General features: G+C 42.2%; 1 pseudogene; it reads right to left on the reverse strand.

Moving 5' to 3' along the window:
• Positions 1 to 12,405: 12,405 nt before the first annotated feature.
• The window catches only part of LOC134204807 (ribosome quality control complex subunit NEMF homolog), a 32,498-nt pseudogene continuing 25,303 nt past the window's right edge, over positions 12,406 to 19,600 (reverse strand).

Consider the following 19,600-nt stretch of genomic DNA (forward strand, 5'->3'; position numbering starts at 1 on the left):
TGTCATAGGACTAACTTGCTAATAACTTTTCTCACAAGTCATTTACAATTATGTTTTCCTTAGAAACATGTAGCCCTTAAAGGACCTGAAAACTTTTTCTAACAGGTAATTTCTCTAAGTATGATATTGGAGGCGTGAGAGCCGAATTAGTGTCGAATGACATTAATGTCATGACATTCCGTGACATTTTTTTAATCTCGTTCTCATGGCTCACACTTTGTATTTAGAACAATGATCTGTTCGACAAAGTTCTAGGACCCTTTAAGTACTACATGTTAATCAAAAAGTCTGAACTGTAAATGACTTTTGAAAAAAGTTATTAAGAAAATAAGTAATAGCAATGCCATGACATTTTTTGACATTTCCCATCACTGTACCGCAGACATCTGTTGATGAACACCTGCACAGTCGTTGAGTGTGCTCCACTGATACACATCATGTTTCGCTAGCGTATAACAGCAAAGATTTTACGTTGGAGTTTAAAATTCGTATTTTGGTGCGTTCACTTATCTGCCTGTTTTTTCCAGATATTTCTTAAACTCGCAAAGGCAGCCCTTGCTTTTTTGGTCCGTGCGCCTATGTCGATCTTGGTACCGCCGTCTGACGCCATTTGGCTACCAAGATATTGGAAGCTTTCAACATTCTCCACTGATTGCCCGGATACTGTGAAACTGGAAGAGGTAACTGTATGCAACGTCATCAGCCAATTCGAAGTCGTTCAGGTGCTCTATGGTTATAGGCTGCCATAGCAACCCACGGTTTGGTGCACGGTCAATCGCATTTACCTGAATCTCGTCGATAGGTACAGGTACAGGCCATGTCGAAATCAGAAGCGCTCTTGTTTTTAATTTGGCATTTATGACAAATTGGCAAATGACACAAAAGATAGCTTATGTGTTTCACCTTGGACACCAACCGATCTGCTTAGTTTCCAAATGCTTTTCTGATTATGCGCTAATTTGCTTTCACAACCGAAACGTCTCGTCTGGTGCAATCCGTGACCAATAAAGCCAGAATTTGAGCTGGGGCTGAGGGACGATCTCGATTTTCGAGGAAGGCGAAAGAGTACTGCCGATTCTCAGCAGGAGAGTAGGTTTCGCAACCGGGGGAGAATCGAAAGTCACGCTGAAGAGGCGCCGTTGGTTCGTAAACCGTGGTTCTAATATCGCTCGGTTCGTTGCCTTCTGAGTGGCGAAATTCGTCTGGATTTCAGATTTCAGCTCCGTCAGAATCTCAGACTTGGAACTTGAACTGTATTCCGGAAACGCATATCCTTCGTCCACGACGGGCAAAGCCAAAAAAAACTTGATTTATATCTTTCACCATCTTGAGCACGTCGGCAGACCGCAACGTGAAATCTGTGTTGCTATACGCAAGTGAGACTTAGTGTATATCAGTAGAGATTACGCAATGACTACGAGTATGCATCAACCGATGTCTATGTTTTATACATCGGGCCTGGTGGCCTCACAACTGGATCTCGAATGCTGAGCTTCAACGACGATGCCCATCAAAAACCGATATCAACAAAAATTCGAGAGCGTAAATGGAGGGGGACATCAAGAAAAAGAGAGGAGACGAAATCTGCAAGCCAGCGCTGGACATCGCACCAAAGGCAGACCCAGGGACCTGTGGCGAAGCAGCCTCAACAAAAAAAAATAATAAAGAGGTCGACAGGAATCTTACCTGGGCCCAGATCAAGGCTAAAGCGAGCAGCCACCCAGGATGGATATCTTTCACGTTAGCCCTATGGGGAGCTTAGGACACATGGCCTGACCTGATAAACTAAAGTTTGGCAATTCCAAATCTAGGAATGGGCGTGATAGCCAGATTTTTGAATATAAGTTCGATTATTGTGCAGTGTGTTGGTTTTATGATGGTCGATGGTTGATGACTTTTTCGACAAAACGTTACAAAGTATAATTCGTTGAAATAGATCAAGAAGATCAGTTGTGCACCAGTTGTGGTGTATGAAAACTTTTAGATGTGCATAGCATAGCATAGCATAGTTATGGTGTACTTCGTAGATTGGACACTAGTGATACTCACGTTTCTCTTTTGGAATCGTTATTCAGATTGTTATCAGAAATCAAGGTGAGTGTGGTCCTTGATTTCAATCTAGGATAAAAATCACAAAAGCATGAGGATTACTACTCCTGGCCCATCTTCACCGTAACTTGGGAGGGGAAGGAAGTGTTGATGTAGTACTTACTTAATGAGAGGCCCCCGACTCAGCGACACCCTCATAAGTACCACGGAGTTGGATATTGGGGAAGGTATTCGTTGGGTCAGGATTTGCCTGTAGCTGACAATGTGATCGTGGTAGATCTTACACCGCAACACACCACGCAAAGGTGTCTACCCAGCGTTACGGGAGGTATGAAAACTTTTAGATGTGCATTCCCATTTTCCAATAGCTACCGTCAGGTGACGGTCTGAGAAATATGAATAAAACCAGTTCAGAAGACTACCGTCAATATCTAATCGCCGTGGCGTGATCCTTCGACACTTGTTCACATCGCGTTTGTTTTCCTTTTTATGGGCTAGTGCCAACTTCTAAAAAAAGTAAAGATATGAAGAAGTAGTTTTTTTTTTGACAAGGAGAATGCATTTACGCACGACCCAACCCACGTACTTAGTAGGCTACCAGGCTACCACACAGAAGTGTGACTCGACCAGTGAAGGTAATATCGACTAAACTCCCTTGGGCTTCGCCCATTATTTCACCCAGGAATTGCCAGCATTATTTCTGCGGGTAGATGTAATGGAACGAGCAAACTGTCGATATGCCTTTTGATGCAAACGGCCGATACGTATTATTGAGTTAATTTCTCCTACTCGGGAAGGGTTGCTGAACAGTACCGCCAGAGGCTGGATGATTGAACAGGGGTTGCAAACGGATCTGTCGACGTCAACAGATTGTCAAAGAATATCCAAGACGCTGTGACTACAACAGCACAGGGAGTGTTGGACACTGCGCATTGTCGGATGAGAAAAATGCTGTCAGAAGTCAAAAGGCTGAAATCTTGAAAGTTTCACAAGGCTGAAAGTATCAAAAGGCTGTTAAGTAAGATTGAGTAAGAAAGAAGAAATAAGGAACAGGAAAGGAGGAAGAGAAGGAAGAAGAAATTTGGAATAAGGAATCAGGAAGAAAGAAGGGAAAAGGAAAAAGGAGCAGAGGAGAAAAAAGACAGAATGAAGAAGGTAGTAGGAAGACGGAAGAATGAAGAAGAAAAATCAAAGAACGATAAAGGAACAACGACGGAAAAATAAAAAAATAATGAAGGAAGAAAGAAGGAATAAGAAAGAAAAAGGAGGAAGAAGAAAGAAGAAAACAGGAATAAAGAAGGAACAAGGAATAAGAAAAGAGGGAGAAGAAAGAAGAACGAAATAAAAAAGAAGAAGGTATAATGAAAGGAGAAGGGAAGAAGGAAGAATAAAAAGGGAAAAAGAAATTAAGAATTCCTTTGTTCCTTTCCATGATACCTCTAAATTTGTTGTGTAGTACCGTCAAACGGGGTGACTTGCAACACTTTTCAAGTTTCTCTCTCAATAATTCTGAATTAGAAGGATTTATTCATTCTACTAGTACATGATACTTTTAATGTGTCCTAATATTAGTGATTAGACTATAGTCAGACATATAACAATAATAAAAATATGAAAATAATATCAAAATGATGGGTGTTGCAAGCCACCCCTACTGCGGGGTGACTTGCAACACTTCATCGAATTCAATCATAATATGTTTTAGAACAACTTAATCATAGTAATTTTTCATCCTGGGTAATTCTTCACCACTGTCAATGCAGGGGCCTTACTTGAGGGATCCCCCTCCCCTCATTACGATTTTTTTTACAATTTCATCGGATTGATTGATATTTTCAAGTCATCGGATGAACGCCATTAGTGAGTTTCGTGACCAACGATGTCGATAAAGTGACCAAATAGTGCCTTTCAATTGCAGAAAAAGTGACCAAATAATGACTTTTGTATGAAGTTTTGAACCGGGAATAGAACTACAAGTTGCATGAGCATTGTTACGGTATAATTCGTAGATTTCAAAGTAGTATTTTGTTTTTGAATCCTTATATAGAATGCTATCACATATGAAGAAAAAGCAAAAATAACAAAAGCATGAGGATTACTGCTACTGGCCACGCCCATCTTTATCGTAAGGAAGGAGAGGATGGAGGCTAGATGCCAGTGGCTATAAGGACACTCTCATAAGTACAACGGAGTTGGATATTGAGGATGGTATTCGTTGGATAAGTTAGAAGCTAGCAATGTGATACATTGCTAGCAACCCCGTCATACATCAGGTTCCATAGTACCGGGCCCAGGATTGACCCTTGCGGGACTCCTGCGGTAATAGGAACACTTTTCTGACCGGCATCGGTCTCGTATAGCAGCACACGGTTCTGGAAGTAGCTTTCCAAGACTGTACCGGATCTTGGAAAGCTACTTCCAGAACCGTGTGCTGCTATAGGAGACCGATGCCGGTCAGAAAAGTGTTCCCATTACCGCAGGAGTCCCGCAAGGGTCAATCCTGGGCCCGGTACTATGGAACCTGATGTATGACTTCTGAAGCTAAAGTTCCTCCTGGTGTGAAGATCGTCGGCTTTGCTGGCGATGTAACCCTAGAGGTCTACGGTGAGTCAATCCCCGAAGTAGAGCTAACCGCAGAACACGCGATCAGCACTGTGGCGGACTGGATGAGTGCGAGAGGCCTTGAGCTCGCTCAACATAAGACGGAGGTGGTTATCGTCAGCAACCGTAAGTCGGCACAACATGCAGTTGTATACGTGGGAGACGTCGCGATCACTTCAAAGCGGAGTCTGAAGATTCTTGGGGTCATCATAGACGACAAGCTTACCTTCGGTAGCCATGTCGAATATGCGTGCAAGAAGGCTTCGACTGCTGTGGCGGCATTATCGAGGATGATGTCCAACAGCTCCAAGGTGTGCGCCAGTAGACGTAGGCTACTGGCAGGCGTTGCCGCATCTATTCTTAGGTACGGCGGCCCGTCCTGGGCAAAAGCACTGGGGGTAACCAGTTACCTGCGGAAACTGGAGAGCACCTACCGCTTGATGTGTCTCAAGGTGATATCGGCCTACCGCACGGTATCGTACGACGCATCCTGCGTGATAACGAGTATGATGCCAGTCGGGCTGGTCATCCGGGAAGACGAGGAGTGTTTTGACCTACGTGGCACCAGAGGAGCCCGCGAGTGTACCAGGGTGACTTCGGTTGCCAGATGGCAGCGCGAGTGGGATAACTCCTCGAAAGGTAGGTGGACCCACCGGCTGATTCTGCATAACATATATCAGAAAAGCTGGGTGGGAGACCCCATGGGGAGGTTCACTTCCATCTGACACAATTCCTGTCAGGCCATGGCTGTTTCCGACAGTACCACCACAGGTTTGGGCACGCGGAGGTCCCCGTCTACCCTGACTGTCCAGGTGTTGACGAAACTGCAGAGCACATACTGTTCGAATGTCCTCGTTTCGACGTCGAAAGAAGAGCAATGCTAGACGTTTGCGGCCGGGACACAACTCCGGGTAATCTTATCCAGAGAATGTATCAAGCGGTGGAGAAGTGGAACGCAGTCTCGACTGCAACCACCCAGATTGCATGCAGCTTGCAGAGAATCTGGCGCGCCGAGCAACAATCGACAAGCATGACTAACTTGTGATTGGTTAGTTAGAGCGAAAGTGCTGAACGCGGAGAAGTGTGTGAATGGTCTGCCCATGCAGAGGTAATGGCGCAGCGGGTGGCAATCGAGATCGTCACCTCGAAGCATGGCAGAAGTGTGAATGAATAGGTGTATGTATGGACTGCTCACGCCGCGCTGGGAGTAGCGCAGGAATGTTGGTTCCTACGACTACTGATACCCCGCGGCGTGGCAGAGGAGTATGGGTGAGCATCCAAGTCAGTCTCACATGGTACGAAAGGAATGAGTTGAGTTGAGCTAGTCTCATATGGCATGAGCGAGGTGAGTCAGACTCACATGGTATGTCAGAAGTGAGAACCTAAGTGAAATGTCCCACAAGGGATGCCAGAGGGAGTGTTAGGTCGAATGACTAGAGAAGTATGTCTCAGCGCGAACTGAATTAAAGAGGTGAGCAGTTTCACATGATATGATAAAGGTGGGCATACAAGTCAGTCCCACATGGCATGAGAAGGGTGGGCACAAAAGTTAGACCCGCACGGCATGATAGAGGTGAGCACACAAGTCAGACTCATAGGAGCGTTAGCGTGTGTGCAAGCATGGAGTGTATGAGCGTGAATCAAGGGTTTGGGTGGGCATACAAGTTAGACCCACATGGCATGAGAAGGGTGGGCACACAAGTCAGACCCACACGGCATGACAGAGGTGCAACAGAGTATGTAGGGTGTGTTTGAGGGTGCGATAGAGCGAGCACCCAAGTCAGACTCGCATGGGACGGGTGCCTGTGTGAGCGAGAATGAGCGAGTACGTTTAGTACTGCCATCCCCCAGAAGCAGTACAGAAGGTAGTTCCTGGGGGAAACGATGGTGGAGCCCAAGGGAGTTTAGTCGGTATTACCGGTATGGTATGGTATGGTCTAGATGAGGATCTCAAAAGTAAAACATGAGTATCACTAGTGTCCAATCTACGAATTATACTGTAACAATGCTAATGCTACAAAGCTTATAAATCTTGGGTAGGACCATTTGTTTGATAAATATAAAATATTTAATATAGTGAAGAAATATTAAAAATACGATTTTACCTGTTATTAAACTATGGTTTAATGTTTATCATTAAATGAAATTTTTGAGATTTTGAACTCGATGTTATATTTGAGAATAATTTTGAAATGAAACGATGGTCTCTTATTAGAATCCAGAAATTCTAATAAACTTTAATTTCTGAATGGCAGACTTTAGTTGGGTGGCCAAATAATCTTGAGTCAAAGAAATCTTTTAAATCTAATTATTGTTTTGTTTAATTTCAAATTTTGAAAATTCGACTAACTCATTCACCTCCACACCAGTTTTTTGGTTATCTATTTTAATTTTTAATAAACAGATTCTTTTTATAAAAATGTAATATTTCTGAAAAAATCAATGATAAAGTTTTGAATTTAGTGGCCTGTGCCAGAATTACTTCTGACATAACTTGCTCTACATTTTTTTCGAGACTTATCTCGAAGGGTCGCAAGGCGGATTTAACAAACATAAACGGATTTAATAACCTATTAAATAATCATAATGTACTTTCTGTCATCGATGCTCTTATCGCTTAATATTCTCCTTGATGTTGAGAAACATCAAACCTCATTGTCAAGTGATGAAACTGAGGCTATTCACTATCATTGTCACCGGAGGGTATAAACGCTCACCAACAGATGTGATTCGGGTTCTATTATTTATTTATTTATTCAGACTAAGGCCGAAGTGGCCTGTGCGGTATATAAGAGTCTCCTCCATTCGGCTCGGTCCATGGCTACACGTCGCCAACCACGCAGTCTACGGAGGGTCCGCAAGTCATCTTCCACCTGATCGATCCACCTTGCCCGCTGCGCACCTCGCCTTCTTGTACCCGTCGGATCGTTGTCGAGAACCATTTTCACCGGGTTACTGTCCGACATTCTGGATACGTGCCCGGCCCATCGCAGTCGTCCGATTTTCGCGGTGTGAACGATGGAAGGTTCTCCCAACAGCTGATGCAATTCGTGGTTCATTCGCCTCCTCCACGTACCGTCCGCCATCTGCACCTCACCATAGATGGTACGCAGCACTTTCCTTTCGAAAACTCCAAGTGCGCGCTGGTCCTCCACGAGCATCGTCCAGGTCTCGTGTCCGTAGAGGACTACCGGTCTAATGAGCGTTTTGTAGATTGTCAGTTTGGTACGGCGGCGAACTCTATTCGATCGGAGCGTCTTGCGGAGTCCAAAGTACGTACGATTTCCAGCCACTATGCGTCTCCGAATTTCTCTGCTGGTGTCATTTTCGGCAGTCACCAGTGAGCCCAAGTACACAAATTCTTCTACCACCTCGATTTCGTCACCACCGATGCAAACTCGCGGTGGGTGGCTCACATTGTCTTCTCTTGAACCTCTTCCTATCATGTACTTCGTTTTCGACGTGTTGCTGACTAGTCCGATCCGCTTAGCTTCCCTCTTCAGTCTGATGTAGGCTTGCTCCATCTTCTCAAAGTTACGTGCCATAATATCTATGTCGTCGGCGAAACCAAATAGCTGGACGGACTTATTGAAAATTGTACCACTCGTGTTAATCCCTGCTCTTCGTATTACCCCTTCCAAAGCGATGTTGAATAGCAAACACGAAAGACCATCACCTTGCCGTAACCCTCTGCGGGTTTCGAAGGGACTCGAGAATGCCCCTGAAACTCGAATCACGCACATCACCCGATTCATCGTCGCCTTGATCAACCGTATCAGTTTATCCGGAGAACCGTGTTCGTGCATTAGCTGCCATAGCTGGTCCCGATCGATTGTATCATATGCGGCTTTGAAGTCGATGAATAGATGATGTGTGGGCACGTTGTATTCGCGGCATTTCTGCAGTACTTGGCGAATGGCGAACACCTGATCCGTGGTAGAGCGTTCGCCCATAAAACCCGCCTGGTACTGCCCCACGAACTCCCTTGCAATTGGTGCTAGTCGACGGTATAAAATTTGGGAGAGTACCTTGTAGGCGGCGTTCAGCAATGTGATTGCGCGGTAGTTGCTACAATCTAGCTTATCACCCTTTTTGTAGATGGGACACACGACACCTTCCATCCACTCCTGCGGCAAAACTTCCTCCTCCCAAATCTTGGTAATGACCCAGTGCAGCGCTCTAGCCAGTGCCTCACCACCGTGTTTAAATAGCTCTCCTGGTAGTTGGTCAACCCCAGGGGCTTTGTTGCTCTTCAGCCGGCCAATCTCCTCCTGGATTTCCTGGAGATCCGGAGCCGGGAAAATTATGTCCTGCGCGCGTTCTCCCAGGTCCATCACCATACCGCCATCTTCGTCTGCCACATCGCCATTCAGGTGTTCTTCGTAGTGCTGCCGCCACCTTTGGATCACCTCACGCTCGTTCGTAAGAAGGTTCCCGTTTATGTCCTTACATACCAGGCTGTGGCACGTGGCCCTACGTGAACGGTTTAACTTCTCATAGAACTTTCGTGTGTTATTAGCGCGGTACAGTTGCTCCGTTTCTTCACGGTCTCGATCTTCCTGCTGGCGCTTTTTCCTCCGGAAAATCGAGTTTTGTCTGTTCCGCGCCTGTTTATATCGTGCCTCGTTCGCCCTCGTGCGGTGTTGCAGCAATCTCGCCCATGCTGCATTCTTCTCTTCCACTAACTGCTCACATTCGCCGTCATATCAGTCGTTTCTCTGATCCGGGGGCACCGTGCCAAGTGCAGCGGTTGCGGTGCTACCAATGGCGGATCGAATATCTCTCCAGCCATCTTCAAGAGACGCTGCGCCTAGCTGCTCTTCCGTTGGGAGTGCCACTTCCAGCTGCTGCGCGTATTCTTGGGCTAGTCTACCGTCTCGTAGCCGCCCGATATTAAGCCGCGGCGTCCGACTTCGACGCGTGATGTACACCGTCGAGAGTTTTGAGCGCAGGCATACTGCAACGAGGTAGTGGTCGGATTCAATATTCACACTGCGGTAAGTGCGGACGTTCGTGATGTCGGAGAAGAATTTACCGTCGATTAGAACGTGGTCGATTTGGTTTTCCGTTTCTTGGTTAGGTGATTTCCATGTGGCCTTGTGGATATTTTTGCGGGGAAAGAAGGTGCTTCGGACTACCATTCCGCGGGAGGCTGCGAAGTTTATGCATCGTTGGCCGTTGTCATTCGATACGGTGTGCAGACTATCCGGTCCGATGACCGGTCTAAACATTTCCTCCCTTCCTACTTCCTGTCCCGCAGTGGGCATCCATCGTATGTCTGCTCCAGCTGTGCGTAGAACGCTTCTTTCTCGTCGTCGGGTCCCCCTTCGTGTGGGCAGTGCACGTTGATGATGCTATAGTTGAAGAAACGGCCTTTAATCCTCAGCTTGCACATCCTTGCGTTGATTGGCTGCCACCCAATCACGCGTTGGCGCATCTTACCCAGCACTATGAAGCCGGTTCCCAGCTCGTTGGTGGTGCCACAGCTTTGGTAGAAGGTAGCCGCTCGATGCCCGCTTTTCCACACTTTCTGTCCTGTCCAGCAAATCTCCTGCAGCGCCACGACGTCGAAGTTGCGGGGATGTAATTCATCGTAGATCATCCTGTCGCAACCTGCGAAACCTAGCGACTTGCAATTCCATGTTCCAAGCTTCCAATCGTGATCCTGTTTTCGTCGCCTAGGTCTTTGCCGATTATATCGAGTCGCATTATCTCTTATATTGTTCGTAATGATTGGTTTTCTAGGCGGCTTATCGGGCCTGCGCAAACTTCCTGTCTCGTCGGAGGACCGTCGTGTCAGGGCTGTTTAGCGTCCCACCTCACCCCAGGACTGGGGCTTGTGTTCTTTTGGCGGCACACGGTCGCTTTGGTGGGGCCTACTTGCGGATACATGCAGCTTTTTATAGAGGTTTAACAGGGCCCACTGTCAAACCCCACCACATCCTAGGCAAGCCCCACAACTCGCAGATGGCCTGGGGAGGGATCGTCAAGCCCTTGGACATAGTCCCTGCTGCCCGCTAATTTCGGGTTCTAATACTCCTCAATTCTGTACTCTTTATTTGAGGTTAGCCTTTCGCATTTTAACAAATTCCATTCGTGAAGAAAAAGATCATAGTATATAGATCTCAGAAAAATAGTGACTTAAGAGACTTTTGGATGCAAATAGTGACTAGACTCAAAATAGTGACCAAGTCACTAAAAAGTGAATCGCTACCAGGCCTGCGCAGGGGGACAAATTTCAAAAAAAGTTGATATTTCAAAAACAAACAATTTTATTATTTTATAGTTTTTGCGGAATTACATACCTAATTAGGTACTGTAACTCGAGAGGGGATAGATTTTTGTGAAATTATTTTCAATTTGCTACGTTCGACTTTCAAATTACAAAACAATTTCATAAAATAATACAAAAAACAACAGTGAGTTATATTTTCACCTAAATACCAACTAGGCATAACAAATACAATGTAAACTAGGGATGCGTGATGACATAGGTCGATGTTTGGGTATATTTTTATTGTAAAAAAACTTGTGGAACACTCTAGTGTTGCAAGTTACCCCGCGGTTGCAAGTCACCCCGTTTGACGGTACGGAAAAAAAATGAAAGTTCTGAATCAAAATTGAAAGAAAACGAAGAGTTCCGTTTGTGCCTTCATTTTTGTCAATTTTTTTCTTTATTTAAGTGCTTTTTTGTTGTCAAATGTGAATTCTTCCATTAAAATCTGTTTCTCGCGATTTTCCAGCCTCATTAAACTCTATTTTCCGCAATTTTTCAGCCTTTTGTTATTTCAGCATTTGAAAGATTTTTACTTTTTCAGCCTTTGGTGTTTATGTTGAAGCCCCGTGGCAGACAATGTCTGAACATTGTTTTCCAGCAAAACTGATTAGGCTGATGAGAGAAACGCTTGCTGGCTCGAAATCATGTATTCCTTGTTTGTGACATTGGATTGGATTGAGGCACTTTTGAATTTATTGTTCACCTTTTTGGTTAGGTTTAATTGGCTTATCGATCTTTACAATTAAAACAACGATGATTAAATTTTCATCCAACGTTTCGCTTTGTATGGAAGCTTCTTCTTCATTGTTCAACATTGCAATCGAGGGCGCAATAGGATATCTAGCGTGCAGAGATAGGACAGTAGTGGAGATTTTTGACCCACTAAAAGAGAAGACGAGGATAGGCTTGACCATTAACTCTTCCAAGACAAAGTACATGGTTGCGGGTAGAGATAGAGGAAAACCTTGTGTTATTGATGATAAGGTAGTGCTTAATGAAGATGTGTTTTTGGAGTTGTTGAAGCATTTGTTTATCATGGAACGCTTGCGTGGCCCGGGGCCACGGAACCCCCCCCCCTAAATCCGGCCCTGCCCAAGACCGACGAATATGGAACTCTACAATACGCCAGTCATAGGTGCAGCGACGCTGTAGTATTATTTAGTATTTCTTGCCCGGTTTTTTGAAAACTTCGTAAGGCCAAAAGAGAAGCTCTCTTTGTTTACTTTTTCTTTCGATTATTAAAAAGCCATACTAACATTATTTATGAAAATATTGCAACAAAAGCAAAACTAGCCTAGTTATTAACAAAAAAGAGCGTAATGGAAGAGATTCTCTCATTAGGACATACAACGTTTTCAAAAATCATGCTAGATTTAGTCTTGCGTGAACGAAATAAAGTGCTGATTCTGGATTGGAATGGTATAAAAAGCTTACACTAACAAAGGCTTTCGAAGACTGAAAGGGCTAATATGCGAACATTGTAGTTCCATTCTTTGTTATATATTTGTTTTTCAACTATCTAAAATAATTAAATTGAAACATTAATCGGGAGGAAAGGTGACCAATAAATCACTTTCTTAATTTTTGCATTTGTGGTGCCGACAGTTTGACCTTCCCTGGAATATTTCGTGCCAGGGTCTCATCCTTGACTGCCTTCAATAAATCCTTTTCACGATTTGTGCACATCTTATCTTTCAGGAAAATCTGCAAAGCCATTTTACTTGCCTTACCACGCTTACCTGTTCCGGGAGTCAGCTTCACCTTGAACTTGTAGCTGTGCAGCGACTGATACGGTGCAACAACCGGAATTGCAAACAACAGCTCATCCTCATCCATCGGTTGACCAGTCAACGTATCCAGCATATCCACATCGGCTGCCGCAGGAGTATCATCTCCGATCTCGTCGATGTCTCCCGTTTTCTGGTGCGGTTGAGGCTTCTTACCTGGGAACTTTTTCTGATCACTTCCATCTGCATCTTCCTGTTTTTGGTTTTGGGTGTTCCTATTGCCAGCCGATTTCAGAATGTCCATCATCATCTTTCGCTCTTCTTCGTCTTGGTCTTTGTATTTTTCCTTGATTTTACGCATCTTAGCTTTCTGGCCACAGTTACGTATTGCTGTAACTTCAACCACCTTCCAAAAAACTTCAGGAACCGTGTTCGGTCGACAAGCTGTTGAGCTGGCAGCAATTAACTTCGCTTTGGGGATACCTAATCAACTCCGTAGACCATTATTTCATCTTCGGATAGTCTTAGTTCTATCGAGGCACCTTGGTCAGAGAAATTTGTTGGTTAATGCATCTTACTTTCTTACAAACATAAGAGACAGATGCGTGTTTTGGTCGAAAAGATTCAAGATTACTTTTGCTTGGGTCCCATCTCACTTTCGCTCAATCTACGGCAATGAGAAGGCAGACTCGCTGGCAAAGGTGGGCGCATGGAAGGTGAGGTTTATGATAGACACCTCGAGTAACGAGTTTTTCCATTAGTCCGCCGAGTACTCTTCAAAGTTGGCAGGTAAAAGGAATTGGACACACAATGAACTCGGACGGTGGCTATTTTCCATAGTTCCAAAAGTTTCTGGGCGAGCGTGGTTCAGAGGTGAGGACTTAAGTCGAGGGCTTCATCTGCGTGATGTCGAGACTTATGTCCAATCACTATTCACTAAACGCACATTCGTACAGAATAAACCTTGTCGATATAACTTGCGTAGGTGCGGAGCGGTTATGATGATATCGATCACGTAGTTTGGTTCTGCTTCGGAAAATGACGCTCTCCAGAGAGCGACTATTGGATACCCTAGTGGCCTGAGGTAAACAACCCTTCAGGGAAATTGAGGTGTTTTGGGGATCGTGATGCGGTCTATATGCAGGCTTACTTTAGAAGTTTCATTTGTAATTTGACATCAAAATCTAATTTTTTTTCTTCTGTCGTGCTTTTTTGTACTGTCTCTGTCTCTATGTTCCGTAGATCTCCGTTACCAGGCCATCCGGAAGACGCTCCCTAGTAGAACCAATCCCTCGAGCACTTGATTCCAATCCTGGCCCTCGTCCATCCTTTAATATTGTAACTAACCTCGAGTCACCACGAGTACGCTGGCTCCTATCCTCTCTTACTAACTGGAAAAATGACATTGATTGTATATATCACAGAAAGAAATATGGTCTGCAAAGTTATACACCGCCTGAGCCTACCAAAATAAAACGAATTTCTAAAAAAATGCTTTGAAGAACATAATTCAAAACTGAACTTGAAATAAAGTTCTGTCCAAAGAACTTTTTAATTACGTAAAAAATAAAATCAGACAATTTTCCATCTGTAATGCACTGACGAAAATGTTGGGGATAGCTTTTGAAAAAAAACTGTAATTTATTGGCCAATTTTTCCAAAAACATCTATACTACATTTTACAAAGAAGATCGCGACCATGATTATTTTTAAGTTTTATCCAGAATCTTTTCAGAGCTGTTGTTGTTGTAAATCAAATTCTGTCCAAGAAATTTCGACGCTCAAACAACTTGGATGCTTTGAAGGACCTGGGCCCGACACGATCTTAATCAGCATTTATTAAAAATTAGCAAAAGAACAAATTTTAAATTAAAATATTGGTGCACCTTTGATGAAATTATAACATGTAGAGAAAAGTACTGAATTTGAACACTTTTTGACTATTTACTAAAACTGCATTATCTCAGCCCAAGAACAACATTTCTTGATATTTATTTATGAAAATACTCCTTATAAATAGCTCTTGTAGTATGTAAGTTTTTCTGCACGAGTAAAAATTATTTTTGTGTAGATGAAGTAACTGAAAATTAGTCAAAAAATGTGTTATTTCTTGATATTTAAAATGTTCCAGTAAGACTGTAAAAACGGAAAAATACTAAAACTAATCTGCTGGAGAATAGATGGACAAAGATCCACACAGAAAATAAAAAATATAAAAACGAATAAGGACTCCTGAGAAAATTGTGAAAAGGACCTGGATATTTGATTTTTTCACTCAAAAGCTCATTTTTCAAAATCGATCTGGCGACCCTAAACGATTTTTTAGAAATTCGGTTTTAATTCTACAAAAACTATCCAGGCAGGTATATCTTCTTGTATTTCAGGGTTGAGCACCATGACTTTTCGAAAATCGATTTTTTTTTGAGACACCCTAATGTAGAAGCTTTACATATGGCAAATCATAGAAGCTTTATATACGAACTTTAGCAAGGCATTTGATCGCATTGATATACCGATGCTGCTTTTCAAACTACAATAAAATTGATATTGAACCACGACTCCTGAAATGTCTTGAATCATACCTAACTGACAACAAATTATCAAATTAAATGGACACAAATCTAAAACCACTCTTCGGAAGCTCGCTCTCATTTGGGTCATCTTCTTTATCTTGTACGTACGTTTCCTTCATTCTGAAAAAGATTAAAGTGTTAATTTATGCTGATGACATGAACTGCCCATGATCGCATATTTGTAACATTTGCATTTTTGTCGATTTTGAGCTAAGCTCATGAATCATCTCCAAATTGCTGTTCTTCCATCTGACCAGATGAAATGGGAGAAAGTTTGTTTGTTCCAAAAAACTCGAAAACTACCGTTGTTTTGTAACATTAAGCAAAGTGACCGCATAACCGTAACACCGGAAAACTTTATTACGCTGTACGCCATGCGCTGTGTAATTTTTTTTTTCGAAAATAGATGGCATTCAAATACTCAAGTAATGGAAATGTTTCTACCGAAGATTCTGTAACTGGATAAAGTGTTTTAGCATTTTCAGAAACTTCGAGGAAATTCTGGATTTTCTATCTATTTATTACAATTTGATTCACAGTCTCCATTTAACTATCTTCTTCTTCTTTTGGCATTACATCCCCACACTGGGACAGAGCTGCCTCGCAGCTTAGTGTTCATTAAGCACTCTCCACAGTTATTAACTGCGAGGTTTCTAAGCCAGGTTACCATTTTGCATTCGTATATCATGAGGCTAGACGATGATACTTTTATGCCAGGGAAGCGAGAACCCAATCCGAAAATTGCCTAGACCGGCACCGGAATCGAACCCAGCCACCCTCAGCATGGTCTTGCTTTGTAGCCCCGCGTTTTACCGCACGGCTAGAAGGGCCCCATTTGACCTCCCATGCCTACTTTGTCGATTGTTACAAATGCGATCATAGGCAGTGAAGCTCTTTATGAAATAAGAACGAAGTCGACATCAATGAATTCTGCAATGAAATAGACAAATCTCTTACATATGGTGCAAGAAAAGCCTGTTAGAACTGAAAATGTAAAAGAAATGCAAATCAATATCATTTAGCAGAAAAAGAACTATACCAAACACATTTCAATCGCATTAGAATCAAAATGTGGAACAATGTTAAAGAGTATGATTTAGGAGTAACTAGATCTGAAACTTCTTTCGTAAAACTACTACAACACAATTCATTCAAAGGATAACATGCTAGGGTTTATAAAGCATTTCTGCTATAACTTATCATTACACTAGATGAGAGAAGCAGGATAGAAGATCATTATAATCCTCGTTCTTTATTATGTGATTGTGATAATTATCATATAATCACAAGAAGACGGGTAATAGAGATAGCAAAGGGCGATGTTAGTGGAATTGGCGCTATGCTTATCTGCATCCTTGTCCGTCAGCAAGTTGAACGGAGTCGGGAAGATTGTGTGAGTCGAAGAGTATCACTGCTGTGCACGGTATATATTTGTTACTGAGGAACTAACGATAGTTGTTTCTTGATGTATTGATCGAAAAAACATTGAGGGAAGATTTTTGTTATCAACCAAATTTCTATTCACTACAAAAGTATTCAACATGAGAAATTCAAAAAGAGCATTTAGTACATCCTGAATCTTCGTAGGAAAAAGCAGTCGATTCAAGTGGGATGCTAAATTACATCAACTATCGTTTTATATAAAATAACGAAAATAAATATTTGATTATATACACATATTTTAGACTGTTTTTTTAACGGTAATGCTTACGTGCTTTACAAAATGTAAGAGTTGCTGAATTGTAAATTTAGTTAAACAAAATCGAGTCTCTTGGAAATTTAATAAAAAAAAACAACTTTAGATATGGTATTGTTGGCAAAAAAATACCTATCGAAATCATGGAAATAATGATGTTGGCTTACCATTTTTTGTCTATGGCGTATCCGCGGTATCAGTATTAATGTGTAATAGAGTCCATATTTGAGACTTCAGCCAGTCAGCCCAGATGTCCTGAATGATAATGCGAGAGTCACCCCAATAGTAATTTGTCGAAACGGGTGATGAACCCCATTCAAAACCACCAAACCGAATAACAAAATCTCAAAACCAGTAAAATTGATCTAACCAGTGATAATAATAAAATATACAAAAATAGATTGAAGAAGTAAATCAGATGGACTCACTCAGATTCACAGTTCTTAAGTCAATAACTTGTCCTGCACCTTTTCACGTGTGAATACACGATGGTCATCACCATTTTCGCGCCTTGTTTCGGTAACATTTTTTCAGGCCAAACGTGTCATATAGATTGCCCTTAGAAGTTTGGTAAATTTCACAGCGCACACACCCTTGATTTTGAAGTTTGATTTTTCCTTGTAAAAGCAAATAAAACATTTACCAAAAATTTATTCAAAACAATTCCGGAAGCACTGGAAATAACAATATCGCATCGTATCTCGGACGCGGCATACTTCGATCTAATTTCAAAGTTTGTTCTATTGCAAATTAAGGGCACAGCGAATTTGTAGCACGTTCAATATGTCTACGACTTGTCGCAATTGTGTGCGACCGCATTGTTCATGGGTCGGAAGCTGAAGCATCCATATCGGAAATGTCGTTGAAAGTGTGCGTTCCATCCACAGCCTGGTCGTATCATGGATGAGCATTCAACAAAAGGTAAGAGACAGCAGCGGATGAGAGCTCTCTATGGGCGAAAACAGAAATTTGTTAGCAGACAACGAAGGAATTTCCTGCCAGTCAGAAAAAACAGTTCCGAAACAATAATCGCTGCTCTGAACGCATCGATCGAAAACCCTGATTCTTCCAGAATTGTCTTTCTACTAAAACATGAACTCACGATTTAAACTCACGGTCCAGCAGCGATTGCAACCATTGATTTCTGATGTCAATGCATCTAATTGATTGCACTGGGAGGCAAAGCGCCTAAACCTGGACAGCCGAATGCGGAAGTATATTGTGGCGGTCATAAATCACAATTATTCCCCACCACTTGTCGGTTTATGTATGAGGACCCACAGGAAACATATAAACCTAAGTACTAAGTAGCTTCAATGGTAGACCAGGGTTTCGGTAATTGTTTGGGGTTCCAATTGGCGGGCCCAATCATCACTAGAAAGGAAAAATCACTGCAAATGACCAAGAAGTTTAGGGTGATTGTGTCCAGGACCAGGAAAAGCAAGGTTATTTCTTTCAAATATATTCATACACTTCCACTTGAGTCAAGCATTATCGCAGATGCAAAAGTCCTGATATTGCAAACATGAGAACGATTTCACACAATGATGTGTAATGGCCAGCTCAGTCACCAGATTCGAAATACAATTTAGCCACTCTAAGACTTTTGTAGTTCTTGTGCAAAGTTTTTTTTTTCCCAAAACATCATTTATGAAAAACTGATCGCATCTCACTTCGCGTCGCTTGTCTCTAAAACGCGACTTCAGATGCGACGCGACTGACGCAAAGGAATAACAATTTATTCATCAATGAACTGTCGAATCTGCACCGTCGCGTCTACTTACCTGGCGTCACTCTTCAATCTTATAGCAAAATATAATTGCCTCATCTTATGGTTTCTTTACAAACGATCTATAAAAAGAAAGTAGTAAATCACAAATCAATTTAGGATCACATTAAACGTTTTAAATTATCTATAGCAGCGGTTCTCAACCTTTTCTATGAGGTACCCTTCGTTTTTCCTCGTGCTATCCGAGGTACCCTGACTTTTTTTTCGGGTTCGAGTATTCCCTCATCAATAATATATTAAAAGTAAAAAATTATTTTGTAAAGATTTGAAACTCTAGCTAATTGTGTACCAATACATGGATGATGTTAGCTACGCATTTTTTTAGTCTTCGGTTGATTTGTTTGATCTCAAATTAAAAATCGTATGAAACATAACTGTTTGACTTATATCTTCTGAAGAGATATTTTAAACATGAATGGATCAATCAAGAATAGTAAATGCCAGGAGAGTGTCATAATACCGTGAGATCTAAATATATTAGATAGTGACGAATGCCAACTACTGCACAAATTACAAAAAATCATTTATGACTCAAAGTTTAAATGCAAGATTTGTGCAATATTTGGAGCATGTGCAATAATTGGCGTTTTGACTTTAAAAAGTTATTTGTATAATTTTATTGAAAAACAATAAATATTAAATGATAACAATGAGAGTTACTGTTAACATACATACACAATTCATATGTGACAAGTTAAACTAATGAAAGAACCCTGAGCTTGTACTGTCTGCGCCAGCTCAACGAAGTTCGGCTCGATTTTTTGGACAACATAATCGGATATCTGGTCCTGCGTTCAACTCTACTACGATACTTATTTTTCATAAAAAAGTATATGACGAGAATGCACATTCAACCAATTCTGTACTTGTGAATGGAAGTAAATATCG

This window comes from Armigeres subalbatus, unplaced genomic scaffold (genome assembly GCF_024139115.2).
Source record: "Armigeres subalbatus isolate Guangzhou_Male unplaced genomic scaffold, GZ_Asu_2 Contig914, whole genome shotgun sequence".
Taxonomy (NCBI): domain Eukaryota; kingdom Metazoa; phylum Arthropoda; class Insecta; order Diptera; family Culicidae; genus Armigeres; species Armigeres subalbatus.